At 36.9% G+C, this 27,595-nt stretch overlaps 1 protein-coding gene and 3 non-coding genes across 4 annotated transcripts in view; 2 read left to right on the forward strand and 2 right to left on the reverse strand.

Moving 5' to 3' along the window:
- Nucleotides 1-27,595, forward strand: part of LOC5578520 (polypyrimidine tract-binding protein 2) — a 1,002,030-nt gene that overhangs the window by 138,170 nt on the left and 836,265 nt on the right. The window lies entirely within an intron of this gene.
- Nucleotides 3,431-3,504, reverse strand: Trnai-aau. The gene has a single exon. It is a non-coding gene; the product is annotated as a tRNA-Ile (tRNA).
- On the reverse strand, nt 4,394-4,466 carry Trnak-uuu. The gene has a single exon. It is a non-coding gene; the product is annotated as a tRNA-Lys (tRNA).
- Nucleotides 27,182-27,253, forward strand: Trnaw-cca. Its single transcript has one exon. It is a non-coding gene; the product is annotated as a tRNA-Trp (tRNA).

Here is a 27,595-nt window from a genome sequence, read left to right on the forward strand (position 1 = left end):
TTCTGGATTTCCGCCAGGAATTCTTACAGGGTTCTTCCAGAAACTTCTCTAGAGCTCCTCATGCGGTTGCTCTGGATTCCATCCAGTGAATCCTGGAGAGTTCTTCCGGAGCTCCATCAGGAATTGCTTCGAATATCCTCGAATATTTCTCCGGAAATACCTCGGTGTTCTTCCAGAAACGCCTCCAGAGTATTTTTAGGAACGCATCCGGAGTTATTGTTCAGGAACACCTCCGGAGTTCCTCCAAGAATTGCTCCGGAGTTCCTCCAGTAATTTCTTTGCAGTTTCTCTAGGATTTTGTACAGAGTACCTCCAGGAATTCCTTCGAAAATCCTCCTGAAATTCCTTCAGAGTTGCTCCGGGAATTCTTTCGGAGCTTCACCGGTAATTCCACCTAAGTTGCTCCAGCAATTCATCCGGAGTTATTTTAGCAATTCTTCTGGGTTTTATAGGGTCCTAAAGCCCTGTCCCATTTTTAGTGCCAAACGCTTAAGGCTAAGTAGCCCGTCATTCGTTTTGGTAACAATGATGACTTTTCAGCTTGCATTTCAAAGCGATAAAACTCAGTCTTGATAGTTTATATTGACTTGAAAAAGTATCACTGTACGCGGTAACATGCTTAAAGTATGCTGATACTTTTTCAGCTGTGTCAGTGCAAAACCAACTGATTTTCTTTGATCGTGAGATGAATTAGCAACAATCATCAACGACGCGTACAAATTTCAATGACGGCCTACTTCGCCTTAATTTTAGGCCAAAAACACATGTTTACTCAATTTTTTAATGTTTTTCGTTTGTTTAAGTCGAAAAAACATTTTTTACGTTTTTTTTTATTTTGTCACACCCTTTGGCTTAAACTCAAATTTTGGGTGTATTTTGTTTTCCGTGTCTCTTCTGAAATGTCAGATAGGAACAACACCAGTGTTAGAACTAAAACCCCTGTGGTGTTTTTGGCAACTAAGCGAACGTCAAACATGATCAAAACTGTCAAAGTTCATGTATGGACCCAATTTTTAAATTATAGTTTAAAAATGATATAGCCGTTATTTGAGCGGGAAAAATTGCTAAATAAGTTGCAGTAACATGCTCTTTCGTGTTAATAAATAAAAACAAGATTTCATTAAACATTTTAGGACCCTATTCAGCATTTCATCTGAAGTTCCTCCTGAGCTTCAACGGGAATCCCTTTGGATTTCCTTCAAAGTTGCTTGAAGAATTTTTCAAGAATTCCTCCAGAGTTCCACAAGGATTTATTCCGGATTTCCCCCATGAATTCCTCCGCAATTCCTCCAGCAATTCTTCTGGAGTTTCTTCCGAAATTTCTCCAGAGATTCATTCGAAGCTCCTTCAGGAAATTTCTTAAGGGTTGCCTCCAATAGTATTTTCAGAGTTCCTCCAGCAATTCCGTAAGAGTTCCTCCAGGAATTCCTCCAGACTTCCTCTGGGAAATCCTCCAGAGCTCTGCCGGGAAATCTTCCAGAGCTCCTACGACAAATTCTTTCAGATTTACTCCGGGCATTCCTTCAAGAATTTCTTCGGAATCCCTCCAAGATTTGCTTCGGAGTTTCTCCAGGAATTCCTTCGGATTTTTTGCAGTAATTCTTTCAGAGTTCCTCTAGAAATTCCTCCAGGAATAGTTTCCTGTAATTCTTTAATTGTTCTTCTAGAAATTCCTCCTAAAGAATGCTTTCAAATTTTTTGCTGGAAATTGCTTTGGAGCCCCAACAGTGATTCCTTTGGATTTCCTCCATAAATCCTGAAGGAATCCTTCGGAGTTCTCCCAGAAATTCCACCAGGAAATTCCCTGGAGTTCCTTCAGAAATTTTTCGGAGTTCCTCCAGGAATTCCTATGAAGATGACTCTTGCAGAGTTCCTCCGGGATGTCCTACATAGTTCCTTCATGAGTTTTACGGGAGTGTCTCTGAAAATAATTCAGCAGTTTCTCCAGCAAATCCTTCGAGGTTCCCCCAGAAATTGTTTGCAGGTCCTCTAAGAATTTCTTCAGAGTTCAACATGGATTTTGTTTGTAGTTCCTTCAGATTTCCTGCGGAAATTTATTTAGAGCTCCACCGAGAATTCCTTTAAATGTTCGCCATAGTTCCACCAGGATTTTTATCGGAGTGTCTCCAGGAATTCTTCATAAATATTCCTGAGTTCACTACGAATTTCTCTGGAGTTAGTCCGAGAATTTTCCTAGATCCTCCGAGAAATCCTTCAAAGTTTGTACAGGAATTCCTTTCTTCCCGAAATTCTCCTTAATTTCATCCAGCAATTCCTCGGAAGTTCAACCGGGAATTACCAGGAGCTCTTCCACCTATCAGTATATATCAGGTGAAAAAAATAGCTTCCGACAATAAACCTAAGAATTTTGCTGGTTCATTACTTTTTATTTGTTTTTGTTGATCTCATTTGAAGTGGATCGAAAAATATAACAATCGATGCATGCGCGAGCGGTTTGGTCTATGAGCCTCTGCATGCTACGAAATGGTTGGCTTTTCTCGTGCGCCCTTTTTTTAAGTTGCCCGTGAGAGTGAGCGAGACAGCACCAAAACACGGTGCACAATAAAAGTCAAAAGAATTTATTGCACGTTCACAAGCTCATTTATACTAATCTACTTAATATCAACAGGTCCATTCTTGATAAAAATTTTGATCAAAAAATGGACCACCGATGAAGTTGTCCTTAGGTCTTTAAAGTTGCTATTTTTAAGACACTCAGTCGCTATAAGCTCTGAAAAGGTTTTGTCGTAAACGTGCCATTATTTTCCAACAGGAACTAAATGTATTCTTTTCAATTCACTTTCCAATTAATTGTTATGTTCCACTGAATCAACCGTAAATGACATTTTTACCATTAAGACGGAGATCATTTCAAATCTTCACAAAACAATAGAACTTTTAGTGCTTTTACTGGGTGGTTTTTGAGGCATTTTTTGCACAAAACTAGTGAACTTTATTCTTATATTATCACATTATTGTGTTCTCGCGAAAAATACCTTCAAAAAAATTGTAGATGTCCGCAGTTACTTGATGACTTCTGCTCGATTACTTTTAGGATAATTTAGAATTATAGCGCAGAGGATACCAAAACTAGAGTGGAATTAAATAAGAGTGGCGCCAATGTCAAAATTGGAACAGCGGCGAACTGTCAATTATGCAATTGAGGAGACCTGCCAAAATTGGAACATGACGTCACTCTTGTTTACAGGCACTCTAACCAAAACGGTTCATAGTAACGGTGGATCCTGACAAGATTGTTCACGCCACTATTTTTACACACTGTTTGAATTGATCAAACAAAACCGTTCTGCTAAAGATTATCCAGTTGATATTTGCCCTTAGCTGGTCCAAGATTTCCTATCAGAAAGAGTTGTTTACAATTTATTTCTTTTACTGTTTCGAGAAAGAGCGTAGTAAGCAAAAAAGTCCTTGGCTCCAGAGAGGATCGAACTCACGACCTTCGCGTTATTAGCACGACGCTCTAACCAGCTGAGCTATGGAGCCGCTTGCGAATTCTTTTGTCAACAATCCAACAGATTGCTTTGATCCGACATTACCGCATCCCGCGCACATCAAAACAAACCATTATGATAATTTTAATGTCATAATCACTGGAAATAATGTGCGAGAACATCCCCCTTCACCTAATGTTAGCATCGGTTCCGCTTCGTCTGTTCTTCTCCGGCGAAAAGTCACGAGAGGGCACTTAACGAAGAAGACACACCGATAATGATGAACGACGGAGGTAGGTTAACCGGTCAAGGCAAGCAAGCAACCTCCATCCATATCCAGTCGAATAGGCGAAATCCCGTCCGCATCGTCCGCAAAATCACGATTGCGCGCCGACCTTTTTGACATCTCATTAAATCAAAGTAACAGCATCGCGCCACGTCGCTAAGCAACGCCATCATTGTTGGCGTTTGCAAGTTTTGCGCTGCGCATGTCTACTTTGCTTTTGAATGTCGTCGTCGCGCCGCGCTGTCTTTCGACTGTCGCGGCTAGTGGAACCGTTTGCGGTCATAAATAGAAGATGAGTCATATGTCGCGCACGGTTAGGCCAACAGCGCAAAGTCGTTAATATGGTTTGATTATACCGAATACTACCGGGAGGAAGTGCGGAAAAGAGCTAGTCGGTCCGCTGTACTGGCACATGTCAGGATGGCCGAGCGGTCTAAGGCGCCAGACTCAAGAATTAGATCTTGCTGAGATTCGGGGTTCAATACTCTGCGCTTCCGAAGTTACACTCAGTTCCCTAAAGTTGTGAGCGTTCTGGTCCTCTCTGAGGGCGTGGGTTCGAATCCCACTTCTGACAAGAATTTTTTAGATTCTTGAAAAAAAGTTCTGCTCGATGGTGTCAATTTTGGTTGAGCGTCAAAAAGGCAAAAAATTTACCCGCCCGAATAGGGACTTGAACCCTAGACCGTTGGATTAAAAGTCCAACGCTCTACCGACTGAGCTACCCGGGCTTCACGAAGAAGGGGGAGCTCACAACGCTACCGCTTCTACATTTTCCCGCCATCAATAGAATCTACTTCGCATCGCTCATTCTACAACTTCCACCATCCACCGCCACCACCAATACCGAAACAAGCGACTGGGAAAGAACACGATCAAACATGCTCTACCCGCGTTTGCCGTTCACTTGTATACAACTCGTGTTGGACCCGTCAATTTCTGTGCTAAGAATAAACCCGGCTACATCACCACACCATCAGCAGCAACAGGCACCGATAGAGAGTAAACGCCACTCCACCACATGTGGTTGGCAGCAGTGGTGTAGTAGTGGTGAGGAAGCGTGCGGAACAAACGCTTGAATGAAGTTCGTGAAAACGCGGCAGGGGAAAGAACAACCAAACGTAAACAAAGCAGCAAAATGAGTCTTGTTTGAATCGAAGCAAGCCGCAAGTGGAAAAGAGTGATGTCATCGCTACGCGACGAATAATAATAACTGTTGTGGATTAAAAAACGTGCAAGTGTGAAAAAAGTGCATTCCAGTGCTCAGTTTTTTTTCTGCAATGAAAAGTGCTGTCAACTACTGTCAAATTCTGTCAATTTCGCGAGCCCGATTCATTGACAAAATTGAACTGTTTTTCAATTTTGTCAACAATTTGGCTTTGCTCTCTGTCACCGTCCCCTTTGCTTGCTTGCTTGCAACCGATAACTGCCGGTTGGTTGTTTGTTTGCCGTTGCCAGCAAAAACCACTGAACAAAACAAACAAAACTCCGCGGCAAACTTCGGCCGCAGCGGCGTGGTCTGTATCAAAATTAACTAATTAATTGCTTCGCACGGGGGCAAGCACCACTTTTTCTCTCATAGACTGCCATAGAGGAACGAAGAGTAAAACGCACACGGTCGGTCAACCGCAAAAAGGTCCCCTCGCGGCACTGACCGGCCTACTGTGCGCCGCCATTCGCGAGCAGTGGCCCTGCTGTAGGACCTCTGATTGAAAGCAAACATCATCAAATTACCATCGCACAGTGGTCCGGATTTTTTTAAATGTTGGCAAAAGTCCAATGTTCGATCAGTCGGAAAACCAGCATTCTTCAAGGACAAAAATGTTATATTGTTAGTCACTAATACAAGCACAAGGTTTCAATCGAATTTGAAGGTAACATTTGCACGATTTGTGTGCACTACGCCCAAATTTAGATCTGCAGTCCTAAATCGTTGTGAACAACACGAAAATGGACGAAAATAGAAATAACATAAGGAATTTGTCATGTTTTTTTGTTAATATGTACCACTGTTTATCGTCCTTCTGACCGTAAGCGCACAGAACATGAACCGCGATCCGCGATGACCTCTACACGCGATACTTATTGCTGCTGGGCGACCAAACTGCAATGCTTTTTCGGAGTGTGAGGTTATGTTTGATAGGCGGCATTGTTTTCCCGCGTTCACTTATATTGCTGCTTGTTGGGTTCTGAAACGATTTTTATTAGGAACCAACCACAACACCAAAATTTCCAGTATCGCTTTGATTCGGTTGAATTGGTTTTGCCACCATCGCACGGTAGCTAGCTACCATCGTACATCTACCAGCTAGCATCGTACATCGGGGCAGAGTCTATCCTGCTACCGCTTGTTGCTTCTTGAATAACGTATCCGTTGTATGTTGCATATTGATATGGTTTTGTTAGCACACTGGATTAATAGTGAATGGTTCTACAATTTGAGAATAGCTACAGAAAGTTTTTTTCAGAGATTTCCATGGTGGCTGTTTGGGGCACTAATCACGTAGTCCAAACACTGGATAGCTTTGAAAAATATCCTGTATACCACTATATAGCCAATACAGTGCTTATTTAACGTATGTACTGTACGCCTCGGACTTACCCAAGTAACCATAAGCACTAATAATTAGCCCTAAATCAGCATCATAGATGTAATCAGGCATTATAATAGTGTCTGCATTTATTGTGTAACTCTATTGCCTATAGGGGAGACTTGATCCCCTATTCTGAATTCAGCTGTTACGCTGCAGTTGATGCGATTTCTGGAAATCTTCTAGGTATTCATTGAGCAATTTTTCAAGGGATTTCACCGGAGTCGAAATAAACATTTTCCGGTTTTTGAGATTTTGTCACACCTCATGGCTTGACCTCATTTGATGTATTTTGTTTTCCGTGCCTCCTCCGAAATTTTAGATAGGAACAACCCCAGTATTAAAAAGGAAAACCGCTTTGGCATTTTTGTCGCCTAAGTGAACATCAAACATGATCTAAAGTGCCAAGATTCATATTTGGATTCATTTTTGAAGGTAAAATTTAAATATACTAGAGCCGTTATTTGAGCGGGAAAAAATGCAATAGTAGCAGCGAAAACACTCTCCATCGTGTTTTGTTTTTTTTTTTTTTTTTTTAATAAAAACAAGATTTTATCAAAAAATTTAGAACCTTATACTTTTGAATTTTTAATAGGAATCCCATCGGAAATTCTAGAAGGAATTATTTCAAGTTTTTTTAATGGAGGCTTTCCATGTATTCCAGAGGATTTTTTTCAGCGATTCTACAAAGATTTCCACAAATGAATCTTCCAGACATTCTACTGAAAATTGCTTCAGTAATCCAAGCAAAACTTTCTTCAGGGATTCCACCACTGAAGTTCCATGATTCTCACTATAAATTCTAGGGTCATCATAAGAAATTCTTCCAGTGATTAAAAAAACACTTAAGGAATTCCATCGGAGGTTCTTTAATGGACTTAACCAATAATTCTCAAAGGATTTCACGAGAAATGCCTGAAGGGATTTCACACAAAACTCCTCAAGAAATTTTGACAGTGATTCCACTAGAAACAGCTAAAGGGATTCAGAAACTCAATCTGACTCCCAAGTAAAATCATTGAAGGATTTCCGGGAGAAATGCTCGAGGAATATCCTTCTTCTTTCTGGCGTTACATTCCATGGATGAATTCCAGGTAAATGCACTGGGGGAGTTCCAGGTAAATCCACTGGAGGAATTTCACGTGGAAACTTTGTAGGAGCTCGCGGACGAGACCTGAAGAAGTTCCTGATAGAATCATTGAAGGAATTCCTTAAATTCTCAGTGAAATCCCTTCAGGATTTCATGGTGGATTCGTTAGGGAATATTTCATGGAATACCTTGTGTTTCTAGTGGGAGGAAATAGCATTGGCGTAGGAACAGAGGGGGCCAGGGGGGCCGAAAGCTTAACCGTCCGGCCGTCGATAGATTAGTTAATGTTAGAACTCGCTTCTTCATTCTGGCATAAAGCAGCATATGCATTGCATTCTGATTTCTCATGTTTTTGGAGAAAACCCTGCTCGAGGTGTCCGGTGATGAAGATTTCCCTTATGAAAATTCACTAAAGAAATCCATACATCAACTTCATATACGAGGTTATGTCCAGAAGAAATAAAAGAAAATATAGACAAAATTACTAAAGGAATTTTTCAGACAATACATAGCGGGAATTTTTGTCGAAATATAAGGATGGACATTCAAGGTATTTCAGCATGGCCATGTTTTCTTCATATTAATGAAAATCTTTTGGATATTAGTCAAATAATATTGTGGGACTTCTTCATACTTTCAAAGCGAATTCCTCCTGGTGGACATCCATCCCTTCTATGTGTAGTTTTTATTAGCAAATTAATTTCGGAAAATGTTCCCGGATTTACCTAACAAATGTTGAAGATTAATCAAAAGTTTAGTTTTCCCTCGCAAATGTGATAATTGATTCTGTCAAATCTAATACTGAGATATTTTGCTGAATGTTCTATTGAAAATTCTTCTGTGAATTTCTTTAGATATTTTTCCCAAAAATTATATAACTAATTCATCCGCGAAGTTCACCAAAAGCCTTTAAGAAATATTTCCAAAATTCTTCACAAATTGCGTCGAAAATTCTTTTATTTTTTTCCTAGAAATTTTGCTTCAAATCACCGGATTCTTCAAAAATTAGAAAGAAATTTGTTTTTGAAATGTCTCTTGCCTTCGAATTCTCAGAGGAAATATGTTGAAAACCCCCAGGAAAACTTTTGCTTCTGAAATTAGCATAGCGGTAAAGAAATCCAATTATTGGCAGAATCCATATTCTTGGTTTGAATTTTTGTGCAGTACGAGGGCAGAATTCTATAACACCAAATATCAAGGAAGGATAGATTTCAAGGATAATTTCTAAAGAAGATTCTGATGGACCTTCTTGAGCAATTTGTTTTATTTGTAAATGCATTAGAGAAGTTTTAACTATCCTGTAATTTACCACTAGAGAAAAGATAATTTATTATAGAAGTTTGGATTGCAGAATTGTTATACTATGGTTATTGATTCCTGAAAGTCCATCAAGAATTCCTCAACAAATTTTCAAAGTAATGAAAAAGTTTCCCATAAGATTTAAATTCATTAAAATCTTACATTACGAATTTCACCACAATACATCTTCGATAATGTTTTTCAAAAATACGGGCAATATTTTCGTGTCAAACTTTTACAGAACTACAAAATAATCGATAATAGATCCTTCCGAAAAGATTGGAATTTACAAAGGTAGGAAAAAAGAATTCTACATCAATATGTTCACCATAGTATCATAAAACTTCGGAGTTCATACAAAATATTATCTAATATTTTAGTTACAAAAAGTTTTAGTAAAAATTCCATTCGTATCAACACCAATCATTTTCGATTTTAAAAGACGAAACAAAGAACAAAACTTTTTGTAATAAATCCTATAAGGACCATTTAAGCTTTTCTGTGAGATACAATGTCAACCAGTTTCAGAAATGCCACGGTCTTAAATTTTACGACAGGAATTTAGTATTTTTTTCCACATTATACCGTTTTGTCTCAAATTCCGAACAGACTCATATTCCGAACACTCGGTTTTTGTATGGCGATTTGGTTGAAATGTTTCGCTGAAATGTGTCATCAGATTACATGGAAATGGCAGTCAATTGCAATTCAATTTTAAAGTCTTTCAATCTATTGTATTCCTCGGGAGTAGTAATGATTCTCTAGTTCGAGACCAATAAAACTAGCTCAGATAAATGTATTTGCAAAGTTATTCATTTCAATACGATTTATTCGTTCTGTTCGGAACTTTTACGTAAAAACAGTAGTAAATAAGATAAAATAAACATTTTTATCAGCACTTCCAACAGCTAATAGCTAGAGTTTGAGGAGAAATTTAAATTTTCACAAATATCTGCTAATTTGTCACTATGATATTCATTTGTCATTGTTGGCCTTAAGTGTTCGGAATATGACTCAAAACGGTATTTAAGCTGTAATTGTTCAAAAAAAAAAAAAACTACCAACAAAGTTCTTTTAAACCTTTTTGTATGTGTTTCTTTAGTAATCTAATATGGAGTGATTAGTAGAGGAATTTGTAAAGCAATTTCCAAAAAATATTGAGATATTCCTGGAGTAGTTTTTGATACAAAAAATAGTGTGGATATATTTTTAAAAGTAATTTATGGAAGAATCCTAGGATTACCATTCGCGAAAAAATGGAGTAATTTCTAAAACCTGAAAAAATACTTGATGGAAATAAATCTTCGAGCTGTTTAGTAGAATACCTATAAGTAGTTGAAAAAACCGAATTTAGTATTATACCATTTAATTCCACAAGAGTTTGTATCCTTTGACAGATACGCGTATTTTGACCTCAACTGTAAGGCCGTCTTCACTGAAGTCGAGTCTAGTACACGACACTGAAGACGGCTTTACAGTTGAGGTCGAAATACGCGTATCTGTCACAGGATACAAACTCTAGTGGAATTAAATGGTATAGTACTAAATTCGGTTTTTTTCGTCAAGCAATCTGAGGAAGAATTTATTTTACATCTAACTACTTCATCTAATCTTTACCTCTAAACGCGAGATCTGAATGTTTTTTTTTTCAAAAATAATATTGAATGCTTTTTGAAAGCAGTAAATATGTGAGACCTTTTGGCGATGTTTGAAATTTATTTCCAAGACCAAAGTAAAGTTTAGTGGCTTTCTGTTATAGGATCTTTAGAATAAGACGGCTTTAGTTTGTTTTATTTCTCATGCATTTGGTAGACTACTTATTTTGATATTTTGTTGACACGCATACCAATCAGTGTTTGTAGTACAAATCATTTTATATATAAATTTATGTGACTTTGGTAGACAAAAATCGGGTTCTAATAATTTAATCACTGTATGCCATATACGTAAATCACGCTACTTAAAAATAGGCCTGAGTGACATAAAATTGCATGGCTCAATGTTTAAAATAATCTAAATTGAATGTTATACTCAATGAATTAAGAACTCAAAAAAGTCTGGGTTTACTGATGTTTTTTTTATATTTTGTATATAGATTGCACTGTTTCCATGACAACAAAAAATGTACCGTGTATCCCCGTTGGTTTGACCGCATTTAATTTGAACATTTTTTAATTTGTGCACATCGTTCAAATTAAAAGTACGATTTTCTGTTGTTCATGAGGTAGTGTTCAAATTAGCCGAGGGTATTACCCAATATTTCGTAAATTTATTTCAATAATTTAAGGAACGTTAAAAAATAGGACAAAAAACAGAAACTGAGCCAAATATTTTTCGATGATCGCACATTTGCCAGGATGATGGATTTGTTGATACAAAAGTAGTTGATGCATATGATAGATATTGCATGCCTCTTTTATGGATATATACAAGACACTCTCTTTTGGATATATTTCTTGAAGCATTATGATTGACTGCTACACTCTTAAAATTTGACTAATTTTCGGTATACTATATGATGAGATATTCATCAATACTCCAACGTAAGTTTAACGCTTAATACAAATGTTCAAATTTAATATCAGGGGGGCGATTCTGAAAAATATTGGTCTCAAGGGGACGAAAATCAAAACAATTTGGGAAACACTGCTTTAAACCAACAATTGAGATTTATGTGTAATAAGTACGAACTTTACAGGAGAAATTATTAAAAGAATTTCTTATGCATTCTCTGGTAGAATTCTTTAAGAGATTTTTTAAGCAAGTCGATAGAGATTCTTCGAGAAATTTTCTGGTGAGATCAGAAAGTATAGGAATGATTTTTCGTGGGAATCTCAGGGTGAAGTGGAAACTGGTGAGAACTGGTAAAGGTGTTCTTGAAGAAAACACTGAAAAGTACAAAAATAATTCATGAATAAATTCCCGTATGAATTCTCTCTTCAAAGCACATGGTTGAATACCTGAAAGAATACTTGGAAGAATCACAAAGGACATTACATGTGAGGTTTTTTTAGCTAGAACTATTGAAGAATTTTTGACTGGATTACGAAAAAAAAAATTTCGTAGCGAAAATTGAAATTTACAAGTATTACTAATATGCCGCCAAATGAGACGAAATAACAAATAAATAAAATCAATACAAATTTGTTAAAACTAAGAAATTTGTAACTCGTGGTTATTGCGACCGACATTAATTTTGTTGTATTTTCTAGCCCCCCTCTAGGCCCCCTCCAGAAAAAATCCTAGCTACGCCAATGGGAAATAGGTGTTTAATTCCTGGTAAAACCAATTGCTTTTGGTATACTGTAGGTATACTTAGAGAAAATTTTGGCGGAAACCTTTGCGGAACCCCTGAAAGAACACCTGATGAAATCTCTAGAAAAATAACTGGTGAAATACTTGAACAAAATTCTGCGAGAATTGTTCGTGAAATCTCTGGACGAATCCCTGAAGGAAATACTTCTGAAATCCTTCTTCTTTCTGGCGTTACATTCCAACTGGGACAGAGCCTGCTTCTCAGCTTGTGTTCATGCCGATCAACGAAGCTTGTTGTTGCCGAATAGCTGCGCGTTTATCGTTACGACTATCTGAGCTTCATTCTTGAAATCCCTTGCTGGTAAAATACGTGGAGGAAATGCTTTTGGTGTTTATGAAACTTCTCATGGAAGTGTTGAACAAACTTCAGCTATTACTAGGAAAATAGCCCTAATTTTCGACTCACAAGAATGCCGTGCTAATTTTTGGATTTCCATACTAAGTAATCTAAAATGGGATGCAATCATCGGAAAACTAGTGATGGATCAAAAATTGGTACTCATCCCCTAAAAAATCTAATTTTTCACAGGATTTTATTTTGGGTCCGATGATCATTTTTCACTTAGTAAATTTAGACTACGAATGATTTTGGGAAACAAGCTCCACCATAATGCTGGATATATTTCTGGTAAAACCTTAGAAGGAATTCCATATTCTGGGATTCAATTCTCGAGCAAGTCTAGAGAGGCTTTCTGGCAGAATTCTGGGGAATCCCGATGTCAAGAAAGACGAAAAGGATGGATGCTTTCTAAAAAAGGTGCGCATGGAATTTCTTGAAAAAAAAAAAAAGTTGTGTTACAGAGGTTGTAATGTTTCAATTATCTTGAAACCATTCACCTTTAGATAAAAAATATAAATAATCTCTTTTTTTTCTTTGTTTCATCTGTTGTTTCTACCTATTTCTACATTTTGTTGTTTCTCCTTCGATCACATGACGTTTTTTTCAGGAACTTCGTACAAAAATCTTTTCATACTCAAAATAATCTAGGAAAAAAAAGTTAATAATAGGAGTTTTGAAAACTTGCAGAATTCTTTGAACGTATAGTCTCTGATTTCCAAAAATCCATTAGGAATTGCTCAACAAATTTTCCAAGTAATGCAACATTTTTCCTCAAGATTTAAATTCAATTAAATTTTACATTTCGAATTTTTCTATTACACATCTTTGGCAATGTATCTAAAAATACCGCCAATATTTTCGCCGTCAACTTTTACTAACATAACAATTAAAAATAGCCCCTAAAAAAACGGTTTCTGCAAATTGGAAAAAAAATCTACTTCAATCTGTTCGCCGCCATCACTAACTTCATTTTCAAGATGTTAGATGCGAATACCTGCAGTAAAAAAAATATCCGTTTAACGCCAACCATTGTAAATTGTAAAAGACGGAGGACAAAGAACAAGATTTTTTGTAGTAAATCGAATGAATCCTGTGCTTTTCTGTGCGGTATAGCAATTTCTTCAGAAATTTTCATTATTTCTATGGGAAATCCTTAAATTTTTCGACAGGAATTTATGTAGAATATTTTTCCAAATTCAATTTAATGCTGAAATAAGTTAACAAATTTCCTTAGAAGATGTTCCACAACTTTTTTGTATGTGTAAACCTAGAAGTCTTTTATAAATTGAATATGCTAGCTGATTGATTCGTAGAGCAATTGGTGAAAATATCCTTTAAAATATATTGAGGTATTCCTGTAGTAGCTTTTGAACCAAAAATGGAGAGTTGCTATTTCTAAAGATGTTGCTTATGAAAACATCCCGGGATTAACCTTCGGAAAAAATGGAGTAATTTGTAAAACCTAAAATAATACCTTATGGATTTTTTGAAAATTTTTTTAAGAACTTTAGGAATGAGATGCAAAATCTTTTAGTAAATCTATTGGTTTTTTTTTAAGTTCCAGAAGAATTGCTAGAGATTTTAAAAGAAAACAAATCTTTAGAAAATACTTGGATGAACCTCTGGTGAATTTTAAGGAAGAATGATAGGACGGCATTCGAGGGGTAAATAATATAATTGTTTAGAGAAATCCCTGAATGAATAGCTCAGATTTTTTTTATTATTTCGGCGGAAAAGTTATCGGAAGAACAGGTGATTGCATTCCGCTAAAACTTTATATGAACGCTCGGTCTTTTAAATTTTCTCTGGTAGGAATTTTTGAAGGATTTTTTAAAATATTATTTTCAATATAGGAAGCTACAGTGCTGTTCTGAATAATAGCAGCGCATGTCGATTTTCATACAAAATGCTCAACTTTGACATGCTGTAGTTTTGTTCCCTTTCAAGCAATCGAGTTGAAATTTTCTCCACAGAACTACAAATATGCCCAATTTTGTAAACACAAAATTTCAAAATTTTCTAAGCCCCTGCCGGAAAGTAAGATACTAGGTGAAATTGTTCAAAAAAATAGCAGTTTTAAAAATTTGAATTTCGGCTTGACATTATAGTTTTAAATTGTATATCACTTACCATTGCACACTGGTCCAGGAAGCTAATTTAGGCGGACATGAGGTTTTCGTCAAGATTTATTGATTTCAGAGCCATAGTTTCTTCTGAGAATATGTTCAGAATTTTTAGTACTACAAAATGTACGGATCAAAATTTTGTTTACGGTGATCGCAAAAGTGACGTATACGCCAACTTTTTTTATTTTAACGAATCGTAAGTTGGTATGTTCAGCAAAGTTGTAGCAAATGATCATAGAAACAACTTTGCCGAACAAACTTTTTCTCGGTTTTGCTTAAGAGCCGAGATAATTAAGTATTTTTAATAAAAAATCGTTTTTTGCTCTTAAGTGTTTTATTTTTTAGTTTTATTGGCCTACTATGTTCTACAAAGTTTTTATGCTTATCATTTGCTACAACTTTTCTGAACATACCAAAGTTGTATTTCTTATAGTTTTCATGTTATATGAGTTTTTCATCTAAAAATTAGCTATTTTGTATGCCTTGTATCTCAACTATGAGCACCTCAAAAAAATATATCTTTCCATCAAATGATTTGGCAGTCTTTCAAGTACCTGTGAGCAAAATTTGGAGAAGATGATATTTTTCTAACTCGTTTAAAAGCGATTTTACCAATAGACGATATGAGATAAATCCATATTTATTGAATATTCATACATGTTCAACTCACAAAAGTCATGGCTACCTAAGCATATCAAACCAAAGGTAACACGTGTATTTATATAGCAATATAACGTACATCGTTTTTCAGTTGTTTTCGATTAACTTGGAAGCTTCTGCAAGAAATTCATCGTCTTTTTCTCTACCAGTATTTAATCTATTCCTAAGCAAGGTTATCGGGTTGGAAGTCAACATAAGCCGTATAAAACACATACCGTCAAGCTACCATTAAAAAAATCTGCACCTCAAAATATTTGTTTCCATATCACTAGGAACCATAAATATTGAAAAGGGTCCACTCACCGTGCATATGTGTTTCGACTGAAACACAATAAAAAAAATCTTATTTGCATGAAATCTCATGGTTCATACGATGAAATACATCTTCCTAGAAGTATCTACAGCGAAAACTTGTTGAAGTTGTGAAAAGTTTGATACTCTAACGTTAAAATAAAAAATGTTAATTTCTGGCGTTTCTACTAAGAGTCTACTAAAATCCCATTATTAAACAGAATTCACATGATTTTGACTACATAAACTAGGTTTTTCAAAATGTTTTGTGATAAGAACTACTTCATTTCATCAGTTTTATTTTATTTTGCTGACAAAAGAATGATTTGTGGAAATTGTATGAATATTCTGTAGGAATTTGTAGAGGTGCACGGTGAATGGAGGCCGTATGGTGACTGGTGACTTAACGGTATTCAAAATTTACAGTCCGATTGAATTCTGTGGCATGATTTTTCCAAAATCTTCTGATGGATTTATTCCGCATTTCTTATGTTTTTTCGGCGGCATGCCGGACAACATCACTCCATGCTAAAGTAGTTTTTGCACCGTTGGAAAGAGTACGTACCAATCGTAGAATTGGCGATACTAACAGTATGTTTCTGACAAAAACTGTTCAAATGCCTCCTCGTCAATCTACCGATTAAAGTTGACTACTTTTAAAATGATTGAGATCCGTAAAAAGAAGGTTTTACAAGTGCGTAATCGCTAACAAAAGTGCGCGATTGAATCAAATCGGGTAGATGTCTTCGGGGGACTTATTCTTCAATAATCCAAGATAAAGTGCTCTGAAGACACCAACAGGATTCAATGAAATCCAGCATTTTTCCTTACTTATGTAGATGTATTTTGTATGGCTTATGTTGACTTCCAACCCGGTGATCTTGCCTAGGAATAGATTAAATACTGGTAGAGGAAAAGACGACGAATTTCTTTCAGAAGCTTCCAAGTTAATCGAAAACAACTGAAAAACGATGTACTTTATCTTTCTACATAAATACACGTGTTACCTTTGGTTTGATATGCTTAGGTAGCCATGACTTTTGTGAGTTGAACATGTATGAATATTCAATAAATAAGGAAATATTTCATATCGTCTATTGGTAAAATCGCTTTTAAACGAGTTAGAAAAATATCATCTTCTCCAAATTTTGCTTACAGGTACTTGAAAGACTGCCAAATCATTTGGTGGAAAGATATATTTTTTGAGGTGCTCATAGTTGAGATACAAGGCATACAAAATAGCTAATTTTTAGATGAAAAACTCATATAACATGAAAACCATAAGAAATACAACTTTGGTATGTTCAGCAAAGTTGTAGCAAATGATAAGCATAAAAACTTTGTAGAACATAGTAGGCCAATAAAACTAAAAAATAAAACACTTAAGAGCAAAAAACGATTTTTTATTAAAAATACTTAATTATCTCGGCTCTTAAGCAAAACCGAGAAAAAGTTTGTTCGGCAAAGTTGTTTCTATGATCATTTGCTACAACTTTGCTGAACATACCAACTTACGATTCGTTAAAATAAAAAAAGTTGGCGTATACGTCACTTTTGCGATCACCGTAAACAAAATTTTGATCCGTACATTTTGTAGTACTAAAAATTCTGAACATATTCTCAGAAGAAACTATGGCTCTGAAATCAAAATATCTTGACGAAAACCTCATGTCCGCCTAAATTAGCCTCCTGGACCAGTGTGCATTGGAACAATCTCCTCCTACTTATCAAACCTACATCTAAACCGAATATGTTTAAAATATTTGTAGAAGAAAAATTTTAAAATGAAAAACTGCTATTTTTTCGAACAATTTCACCTAGTGTCACACTTTTCGGTAGGGACTCAGAAAAAACTGAAATTTTGTAGTTACAAAATTGATCATATTTGTAGTTCTGTGGAGAAAATTTCAGCTCGATTGCTTGAAAGGGAACAAAACTACAGCCTGTCAAAGTTGAGCATTTTGTATGAAAATCGACATGCGCTACTATTATTCAGAACAGCACTGTATGTCAAAGTAATTTTTAAAGAAATCTTAACAAACACTTTAGAGGATTTTCTTTGAAAAAATGCCAATAGATCTTCGGAGAAATCACCAAGAACATTTTTTCAATTGAATCCTGGTTATACGCAATTCTTGTGAAATATTAGACGGAAGAAATCAACACCTGGAAGAATCATTTAATGCTTTTGCAGGAAGTTTTGGATAATTTGTGCCGCGATTTTTCCATGCGATAATTTGGGAATTTCTGAAGGTTTTCTGAACGATTTGTTGAAGGAATCTGAAGTAAAATTTTAGGAAGAACCTCAAAGACAAAGTTGGAAAAACTGTTGGTGAACTCCTTGAAGAATCCTTTTTGATGATCTTGATGGCAATCTTGGTGAGTCTTCCAGAAATTCGTGTACCATTTATTGGAGAAACCCTCAGTAATTACACACACTTGGCGAAAGCAATGAAAAAATATGGAAATAATTGTGAATTCTTTGAGGAATCTTTTGAGAGCACACGGTCGAATATCTGAAAAGTTCGTGGAAGAATCACGATGAATATTCTTCGAGAGTACTTTGAATTTTTAACTGAATTAGACAAAGAATGAACATTTTCAAGTGAAATTTTAAGTTTACAAATATCACTAATGTGCAGCGATATGAGACAAAATCACAAAATAAAAAAAATAAATAAAAATAAAAATATAAATATATAATCCTGGGTTTGCTGGCGGTTCGGGCTTTTTAAAAAACACTTAACTGATTTTCCTCACTAAATCACTTTATTACTTAAGCCGAAACGCAATGAAACACGGATAAAAATAAACTGAACACCGGTCACGGTCAGTCCGGTGGTTTTGTAGAATTGAACTGCTGACCTAGCAATTCCGGCTGTTGGGCATAAAGGTGTTGACGTTGCATAGCACGTGGCAGTGGTCCGATCCAAAGGTGATGACGGTGCATGTGACGTTGCACCTGTGGTGGCTGGTTCATGTCGTGACTCCTCCGGGGGGTGAAGAAGTGTCGTCCTCGATACTCAGCTCCTGGTTACCATGTCCTGGTGATTTGGTTTCAGGCTTCCTTTGGTGGGTTTTCCTCGATGTCCTTTTGTGGGTAAACCTTAAATGAATGAAGATAAGGTAAAGGGTGAAGAATAGTAGAGTCGACATCAGAGTGGTTCCTCCTAATAGACTACATTTCCAAATCTGGTCGGTTTCGTGTTGAAGAGATACTTTTTCCAGTTTGCGTCTGTTCAGAAGGGTGGCTTTTTCTATTTTTGCAACGTCATGATTTTGCAAAATCTCGCTGTTTATCTGCAGATTGTGTAATGCTCCTTGAATAGACTCGCTTTCACTTATTTTTTCGGTAGATGTGAAATTTTGGTCCATAAATTCGATTGTACAATTTGAGAACGATACTATAAAATTTCCAGATAAGTATCTGTCGCTAGGACCGCAATTTGAGCGTAATTCTTGGTTTTTTGCATTTGAGATAAGAATTTTGTTATTGGTTATTAGTTTGGTTGTAGTTTCTGCGTTGATTTCCATGAGACATTGTGGCTCTGTTCCCATGATGAGTGGATAAATACACAGATCCTTGAATTCTTTGATAAAACTGTGTCTTTGGACGTAGTCGTCTGGTTTTGCAGTGGTGAAGAGTTGTTTTGCTTGTTTGATAAGGAATTGAGGGTAAGTCTTAATAATCGAATCATTTTGACTCAATGGGTGGATTCGCATGATTGTCGATTCTTCTGTCTCCAATTCTGGAACATGTAATATGTAGAGTAAAGTATTTTCGCTAGTTGCCATTTTTGGTGTAACAAAATTGAGTGCTTCTTCCGGGATGTCTAGCTGGACTCCTTGATTTCTGAGTATATCCTTGATCAGATGAATTTCTTTGCCAGATAACATTCTGCTGTTTGTGACGTGCATTTTAGAAAAGAGTATCGCTTCTTGAACGCTTGTTAGAATTTTGTTGAGTGTATCTATGTTCAGTATGGTGGTGATGACGTCAAGTTCATCGAGAATGATTTGATTGATTTGTTGTTTTTCGATTAGTTCGTTGATGGTGGTTGTAAGTTCCGAAATTCTTTTGCCGATTTGGTGATTAATTTTTACTTGCTGATTATTTTCGTTGACAAGTTCATTGAGGCTTCTGTCGATTATCCGTAGGTCTTGAGCATCTGGGCTGCCCGCTATCCACTTCCACGCTGTGCCGATGATGTCCCATCTTTTGGACCGTTTGTGCGATATTGGTTTGATTTGCATAAAATTAGAGTACAATTCTCGTATCTTGTATTTACTAATTTCAAATAAAGCGTTATTATTTTGTTTACGATACACCAAATTTGTGAGTTGATTGATAGTAATTTCTATGTCTGTTAGGTTGATCGGGTGTACAACTCGGATATTTCCTGTCTGAATTCTACATAGGCTGTTTTTTTGCATCATTATCAAATCATTATGAAGATTCCTGATAGTTAGGTCTTGACATGAGATGTTTGTGAGAATGAGGGTGAATGTGATAAAGTAGTGAAGCATCTGGAAGCAAAAAGTTATAAAAGTAAATGGTGTTACATTTTTTTCGGTCTTTTGATTTTGTTTTTATGTCTTTTAATGTGACGGTTGTTTTTGAATGTTCTGTCTGTGACTTCATTTGCATTTGTTTTATTGGCTCTGGGTTGAGTCTTTGTGCGAATATTTGGAATAACATAAACTTCTTGCCCATCATTTATAATTGGAGGGTCTTCCTTATTAGAATTTTGAGAAATCATTTGTTTTTGTGCTTTACCCATGTTCAATTTTGCTTTAAGGAATAGCTCTTGGGCGTCTCTTATAATTTCTTCCGGGTTAACAATATTATTCTGGTTGAACAATATTTCATTTGGAGTATATTTAGTTGAAGAGTGTACAGAGTTGTTATATAATGCAACGGATAATTTTACAATTGATTTTGTACCCATTCCTCTGAATTTGTGCTTGTTGGTATTAAAAATTTCTATTATAGTAGAATGTGTACGCTCTATTTGTCCATTCGATTCTGACGAAGCGGCGTAATGAATTTGTGCCCCTAGCTGGCTAAGGAAATTTCTTAGTTGAATTGATTGAAAAGTGGTTTCATGGTCGGTGACAATTTCTCTGGGTACTCCAAAGGAGCTGAAATATTTTCCTAGTGCTTTCTGCACATGTACAAGATTTTTCGATTTCAAAACTATTAACTGTAAATGTTTAGAGAATGAATCTATTAGAGATAAGAAGCTGCATTTATCCATGATGAATATGTCCATGTGGACTCTATCTAATGGTTTTTCTGTTATTGGCCTGGGTGAAATTTTTATGTTAAATGGTCTGCGTTCATATTTGTGAGTATTGCATATTTCACATGAGTTTATAAAGGTTCTGATTTTTGAGTAAATATTTGGGAAAAAATATGATCTTTTAATTTTGGCTTCGACTTCAGTTATACCTCGGTGAGCTCTATTGTGTTCATTTATTATTATTTGATTCTGTCTTTCTTCATTTTGCACGTCTTCGACCATATTGTTAGTAAAAACGAAATGACCTTTTTGATTGAAGTTTTCTTTAAAGGACTCCTGTACCGTCTGGATAAGATTTTCTGGTGCCATAAGGGCTGTTTGTCTACCATTGTGGAAGGTTTTCAAAAGATGTGTGATATTTTCTTTTGTGTAGGTTTTCTGAGATACTATTGTTCTATGGTAGTTCTGGAAAAGGGTTTCTTGGATAATAGTATCTATAAGGGAAATACGGAATATTATCTGATTTTTGAAACAATTTAAAGGGCGTTCCGTGAAATGAATATAGTTATTAGCTGAATCATCAGCTGAGTGAACAGTTTGGGAATCAAGGGAATCATGGGATTCAGGGGAGTTATTGGCAATGGAATCTGCATCATCTTCAAGATCTTCGGAACCTGAAAAATAAGGAATTTCATCATTATTGGTTTCATTAATATTTACTTCAACAGGCATTCTGCTTAGTGCATCTGCTACTACATTTGATTTGCCTTCTCTGTACTTGACTTCGTAGTCATAATCTTCCAGATCTAGGCGCCATCGCAAAATTTTTTGATTTTTCTCTGAACTTTTAATAAAAGTCAGAGGTTTATGGTCAGTTACTAAAGTAAATTTAGTCCCGTAAAGATATGGTCTGAATTTATTCACGGCCCATATGATTGCCAGCGCTTCCTTTTCGTTGGTAGCGTATCTGGTTTCTGCATCGTTTAGTGTTCTGGATGCAAAGGCGATTGGGCGTTCTATATTGTCTTGTATCTGAGATAGAACTGCACCTAATGCATATCCTGAAGCATCTGTTGTTACGATGAAAGGCTTATCAAACTGGGGATAGACTAAAACTTGATCTGTGGCAATTATCCCTTTGAGCGTATCAAATGCTGTGTGATACGATGAATCATTTATATTGATTGATGAATCTTTCTTGAGATATTTGGTCATAGGTCTAGTTATTTTTGAAAAATCCTTAATAAATCTTCTGTAATAACCTACTAAACCCAGAAACTGTTTAATCTCTTTCTGCGTTTTTGGTAGAGGCCACTTCAGAATTTTATCTATTTTTTCGGGGTTAGGTTTGACACCTTCATTTGAAATTATATGCCCTAGAAATTCGGTCTCTCGCTTGAGAAATTCACACTTATCGAGTTGGATTTTTAAGTTGAAATCCGATAAGCGTTTCAGGATAAGGCTAAGATTTTCTAAATGGTCTTTTAGATTATATCCGATAATAATTATGTCATCAAGATAGACATAACATTTGGTGCCGATATAATCTCCTAGGATATTGTTCATTGCTCTCTGGAATGTAGCAGGAGCATTCTTTAAGCCAAAGGGCATTCTCGTGAATTCAAAATGTCCTTTGTCCGTTGAAAAAGCTGTTTTTTCTATGTGGGCAGGATCCATCGGGATTTGATGGAAACCAGACTTTAAGTCGATCGTTGTGAAGTACGATGACTTTCCGAGGCTATCCAGAATGTCCTCTATTTGAGGCATAGGGTATCTGTCGTCAATAGTGAGCTCGTTCAGCTTCCTATAATCTATTACGACGCGTACCTTTCTTTTGCCTGACGCGTCAAGTTTTTTCGGTACTACCCATATCGGTGAAGAGTATGGGCTTTTCGAAGGCCTAATGATGCCATTGTCTAGCATTTCTTCAATTTGCTGTTGGATATCGCCTTTAAAGTGGTGTGGGTAGCGATAGTTTTTTGTATAAATGGGAGAATCGTTTGTTGTTATAATTTTATGTTTTGTAGCTGACGTACATGAAAGTTTTTCTCCTTTCTTTTGGATCACTTCTTGGTGTTTGAAGAGAGTGCAAAGCAGTTCTTGTTTCTCTAGTTTCGAAAGATGATTTGTTCTAATTATAGACTCTATATCATTTTTGGAAATATGTTGAGAGTCAATCTTTTCTGGGAGAATTGTTTCAAAATTGTTTACTGTCAGTTGAAGTTTTGGAAGAATTTCTATGTTTTTGGTTGCAGAAATAACATGGATGGTCGATTTATTATTATGTGCTTTATATAGTCCTGGTTGAATGAAAACTTTTTTATGAAGTTTTTGGTATGTGGGTACCAACCAGTCTCCGTTGTTCATTGTATCGATAGTTATGAAATGATTGTAAAGTTTTTTTGCAGGGTAGAATTTTGAATATGAAAATTGTTTATCCCTTAACGTAATGGTTTCATTCTCATAGTTGATTTGTGCTTTAAGTTTTGCAAGGGATTCTGACCCCAGAAAAAAAAGAAAATAATGAAATTTCATTACGCAAAATTGCAAAGGTTTAAACGTATTTCCGAAAAGATCGAGTTCTCCTTTCGAAGTGACGTTGTTGACTCCGCAAACATTACTGATTTGTGTATTCGGTACGGTTTTAACGGATTCTATTATGTTTGGTGAAATAATATTTTTGTTTGCCCCAGTATCGATTAATATTTTTAACTGCTTTTTTGTTTTAGGATGATTCAGTTTCAAATATGGGAGGTAATTTAGGTTGTTTTTTGTGTGGGGTTGACCAAGTGAAAATTTAGATCTAGATCTACTTCTTCATCAGATTCAGTTTCTGAATTTAAATGTGATTGAGTTTCCTCTTCTTCCGTTACATGATTATTTATGGTTAACCGACTCCGAGTAGTTTTTGTGTCCATTGGTTCAGTTGTATCTTTATGTTCGGTTTTTATAAAAGGTTTCTTATTTTGATTGAAATTTGATGATCCTTGGGATTTATTTTCAAATATTTTGTTTTTGTTGAATTTTTGGTCTTGATTCAGGTTTCGAGCTACAACTTGTTTAGATTTGAATTTGCATAAGAATGCGTATGCATCCTCAATATCCTTTGGTCGTGCAGCTTGTGCATAACCAAAGTACGGTTCTGAGAGTCCAGATATAAAGGCTGCTAGCGCATCCTCTTCAATGAACTCGTTAATGGCGTCCCAATGATTTTTGTATGTATCTTTTTGTTTTGCTAGAGTCTTAATATTTTGAATTATTTCTTTGGATTTTTTGTAGTAAATATGGATAGACATGTCTTCGGTCATTTTACAATGCCATAATTGGCTCTTGTATGTTGACAATTCGTGTCTATCTCCCAACGCTTTCGTCAATATTTCTTTTAAATCTTCAAATTTGTCCGGATTTCCGGCTAAGCAAAGAATGTCTTTTGCTTTGCCTTGGACTTTATTAGATACCGCAGTAAAGTACATTCTAAACTGCTGAGCTGATACATGTGGTTTTAATACATTAAGGGTTTCTTCTGCTGTTTCCAGCCACGAACTTAATTGTTTTCTATTGCCGTCAAATATGGGGATCATTTTGATCGGGTCTGGAATTTTGAATAGCTGGTCGATGTTACTTATAGGTTGATGTGCGATAACGTTTTCTTGAGTTTGATTTGTTTGCGTTTGAATTTGACTGAAATACGTGGCATGTTCTGTTTGTTGTTTTGCCAGTGCCTCCATCATCTGCATCATCGTTTGCAGTTTGGCATTGACTTCTTCCATATTGTTGTTGTCGTTTAGAGAAAGGATTTCTAGTGAAGGGATGTTCTTTATTGGAATATGCGCTAAGTCTCCCGAATCGGTAGACTCTGAGCTGTCTGAATCTGAAGACACGCACGCGCTGTTTCTAATTTTAGATAACAAGTGGTGAGTTTGCTTCAGACTGTTTCTTACTTTATGCTCTTTTGGCATGACATGCACTTAGAAGAGAAAAGCAAGCTATAGTTTTATTTGTTTTGAGCCGTACGATCTCTCGGAACTCGTATGACTCCCGAAATGTAATTCTCTTAGAACTTCACAATTTCGGTTGGAGGGGAAGCTCTCTTAGAACTCTTCTCACTCCAGGGGTTTAGCAAATTTTAATTTCTTAATGAGTTCGAGCCTTTCTCTTAGAACGGGCTTCAAACTCACGGAAAAATAAAACGCCAACCTAGGCGATGTTTTCACTTTCACTCGTATTTCGGTGTGGAATAGAGGATAAAGAAAAAAAACACTCACCTTGCAATCGTTGTGCGTGGGTTCTCTCGACGTCCAACTTCACGCGGTGGAACCTCAACTCCGCTGCACCCTCGATGTTAGCGAATGCTTTCGCGGGTTCACTTCGATTCTGGCTGGTAGACCAGAGTCACTACACTGTTTTTCGCGAAATTGTTTTTCGAGCACTGCACGGCTGCGCCAATCCTGGGTTTGCTGGCGGTTCGGGCTTTTTAAAAAACACTTAACTGATTTTCCTCACTAAATCACTTTATTACTTAAGCCGAAACGCAATGAAACACGGATAAAAATAAACTGAACACCGGTCACGGTCAGTCCGGTGGTTTTGTAGAATTGAACTGCTGACCTAGCAATTCCGGCTGTTGGGCATAAAGGTGTTGACGTTGCATAGCACGTGGCAGTGGTCCGATCCAAAGGTGATGACGGTGCATGTGACGTTGCACCTGTGGTGGCTGGTTCATGTCGTGACTATATATTTATATTTATATTTATATAAACTACGAAATTTGTGAAAATCGTGATTATTGTGACCGATATTACTGCTGTAGAATAAGAATTTGCTAGCAACCCCTGAGCCACCTCCGTATAAAAAAGTCCTTGCTACGCCAATTGTTATAGCATTCTTAGAAAATTAACTGAAGGAATTCCCGAAAAAGAACTCTAGACAGAATCTTTAGTGGAATTCCTAGAGAAAACATTTGTGAGAATCTCTGAAGAAATTTCTGTGCGAATATCTGGAGGAATCGGGAGAAATCTCATGCTTTTTGTTGCCTTATCGCATTCACAGAAACAGCAGTCAATCCAAAAAATCAACAATCGGCAATATTTTCTATCCAGATCACAAAACAAAAAACAGGAGCGAAAGCATTCTATAGATGGGTTATGTTGGTCTACAAAGAGAAAATTCTCTGGCATGAATTAAGCCGTTTTCAGCAGATTACAAATCGTATGGCAAGTTACATATTTCTGCAACTCGCCATACTATTTGTAATCAGATGAAGGTGCTTTTATCTTACTCTTTTCCAACCATAACAGATAATGAAAAAATCAGGAAATCAGTTAAGAATTCCTTGGATGCAGTAGTGAATATTTTGAGACAATTTTAGTTATTTTGAGAAACATTGGGCTAAAGATTTACTTTTGAAAAACCGTCTTACCTCTTGAAAAAAATATCTTTGTTAACTTAATATCTAAAACATGTGATTATTTAACGAATCAATCGTCCAACCGCTTCGTCTCTCACCATTCAGCAAGTACCTACCTGCCTTGTTCGCTTGCTACGATCATCGGTGCAACAGATTTCCGCACCTGTTGCCTCCATCGTCCAACGTTTAGAACCCTGTTCAACAATCAAGGACTGGAACTTATTGTTTGGCATTTTCCCTCCAGGATGAAAAAAAAATAGCTCAGAATGTACAAACGATACTGTTGAGAGCTTTCTGTCATCGAATCAAGCGGCCTCCGCCCCATGAAACATACACCAATCAACCCGTGTAGTTTGCCCACAAAAAATGTACGAAAATTGTTTCCAATAACCCCTTCTAGCGAACGACGAGTCCGGTTTTTTGGATTTTGACTCCAGGGCTCAAAAACCACCGACAAAACAACCAATTTCAAGCGCTCGGTAAACATACATACACAAAAACATGCGGCGGCTATGCTAAAACCCGAACCGCAATTTGACTATCATACACACGACCAGAGACCAGAACCAGAGAGTGGGAACGTGTCGCCGCGACGCCACTGCCGTTCTCCACCATACCAAACATCGCATCGTAGCAAGCTAATTTGATAATGGGCGACGCCGACGATGATGACAAACGCACTCTTGGATGGCATTTATCGGTGCTGCGGGAAGCCCGATATTGGCTTTTTTGTGTGTTGGAAAAAATGCAACCGGTGATGTTTTACAAGAACGAGGCAACCCTGTTGCACACAAGAACTCCGAGTACAGGTTGTGTGCGAGCAAAACAAAGCAACCGATAATTTAACGAGTTTGTTTGTCATGGTAGAAGCGTTGCAGGAGAAAAGAATGCATAAAACGTACGGGCGGGGGATAGATGGAGATGATAATGTTCAATTACGAACGAGGGGCACTTGATTGGGGCTGTCGTTGATTGTGTTGGAGCAAGATTAGATTAGAAAGGAGAGACGCGAATAAGCTATAACGTTGTTCGCTGCGAAGCACGCTATGAGAAGTTTGACATTTGAGCGATGGCACAAACATCTGACTCCGTGGCGCAACGGTAGCGCGTCTGACTCCAGATCAGAAGGTTGCGTGTTCAAATCACGTCGGGGTCACAAGGGATAACTTTTTTTTTCGTCGACCTCGTAATAGACGAATGAAAGCACTTCCATTCATCATCGAACTTTTCCCCCGCCTTCTGGATTTATGTCGTCGGCAGCCGGAGGGCACATAATGGAGCGAAACGGCCGCCATGAACGGAGACAGGTTAATCCATGCATATGATGGTTGATGACAGACCAGCTGAGGAGCGGGGTTGCCAGATCTCGCGCGCGCCCGAGGGGCCCTAGATGGAGATGGATGATGGAATTTGACAGGTGCTAGATGGATTTTTTGTTTCGTTCATTAAATTTTGGTTCGTAACTGGTTGAAATGCGATGGGGCAAATGGACTGGGGC

The sequence above is a fragment of the Aedes aegypti genome, chromosome 1 (genome assembly GCF_002204515.2).
Source record: "Aedes aegypti strain LVP_AGWG chromosome 1, AaegL5.0 Primary Assembly, whole genome shotgun sequence".
NCBI classification, from domain to species: domain Eukaryota; kingdom Metazoa; phylum Arthropoda; class Insecta; order Diptera; family Culicidae; genus Aedes; species Aedes aegypti.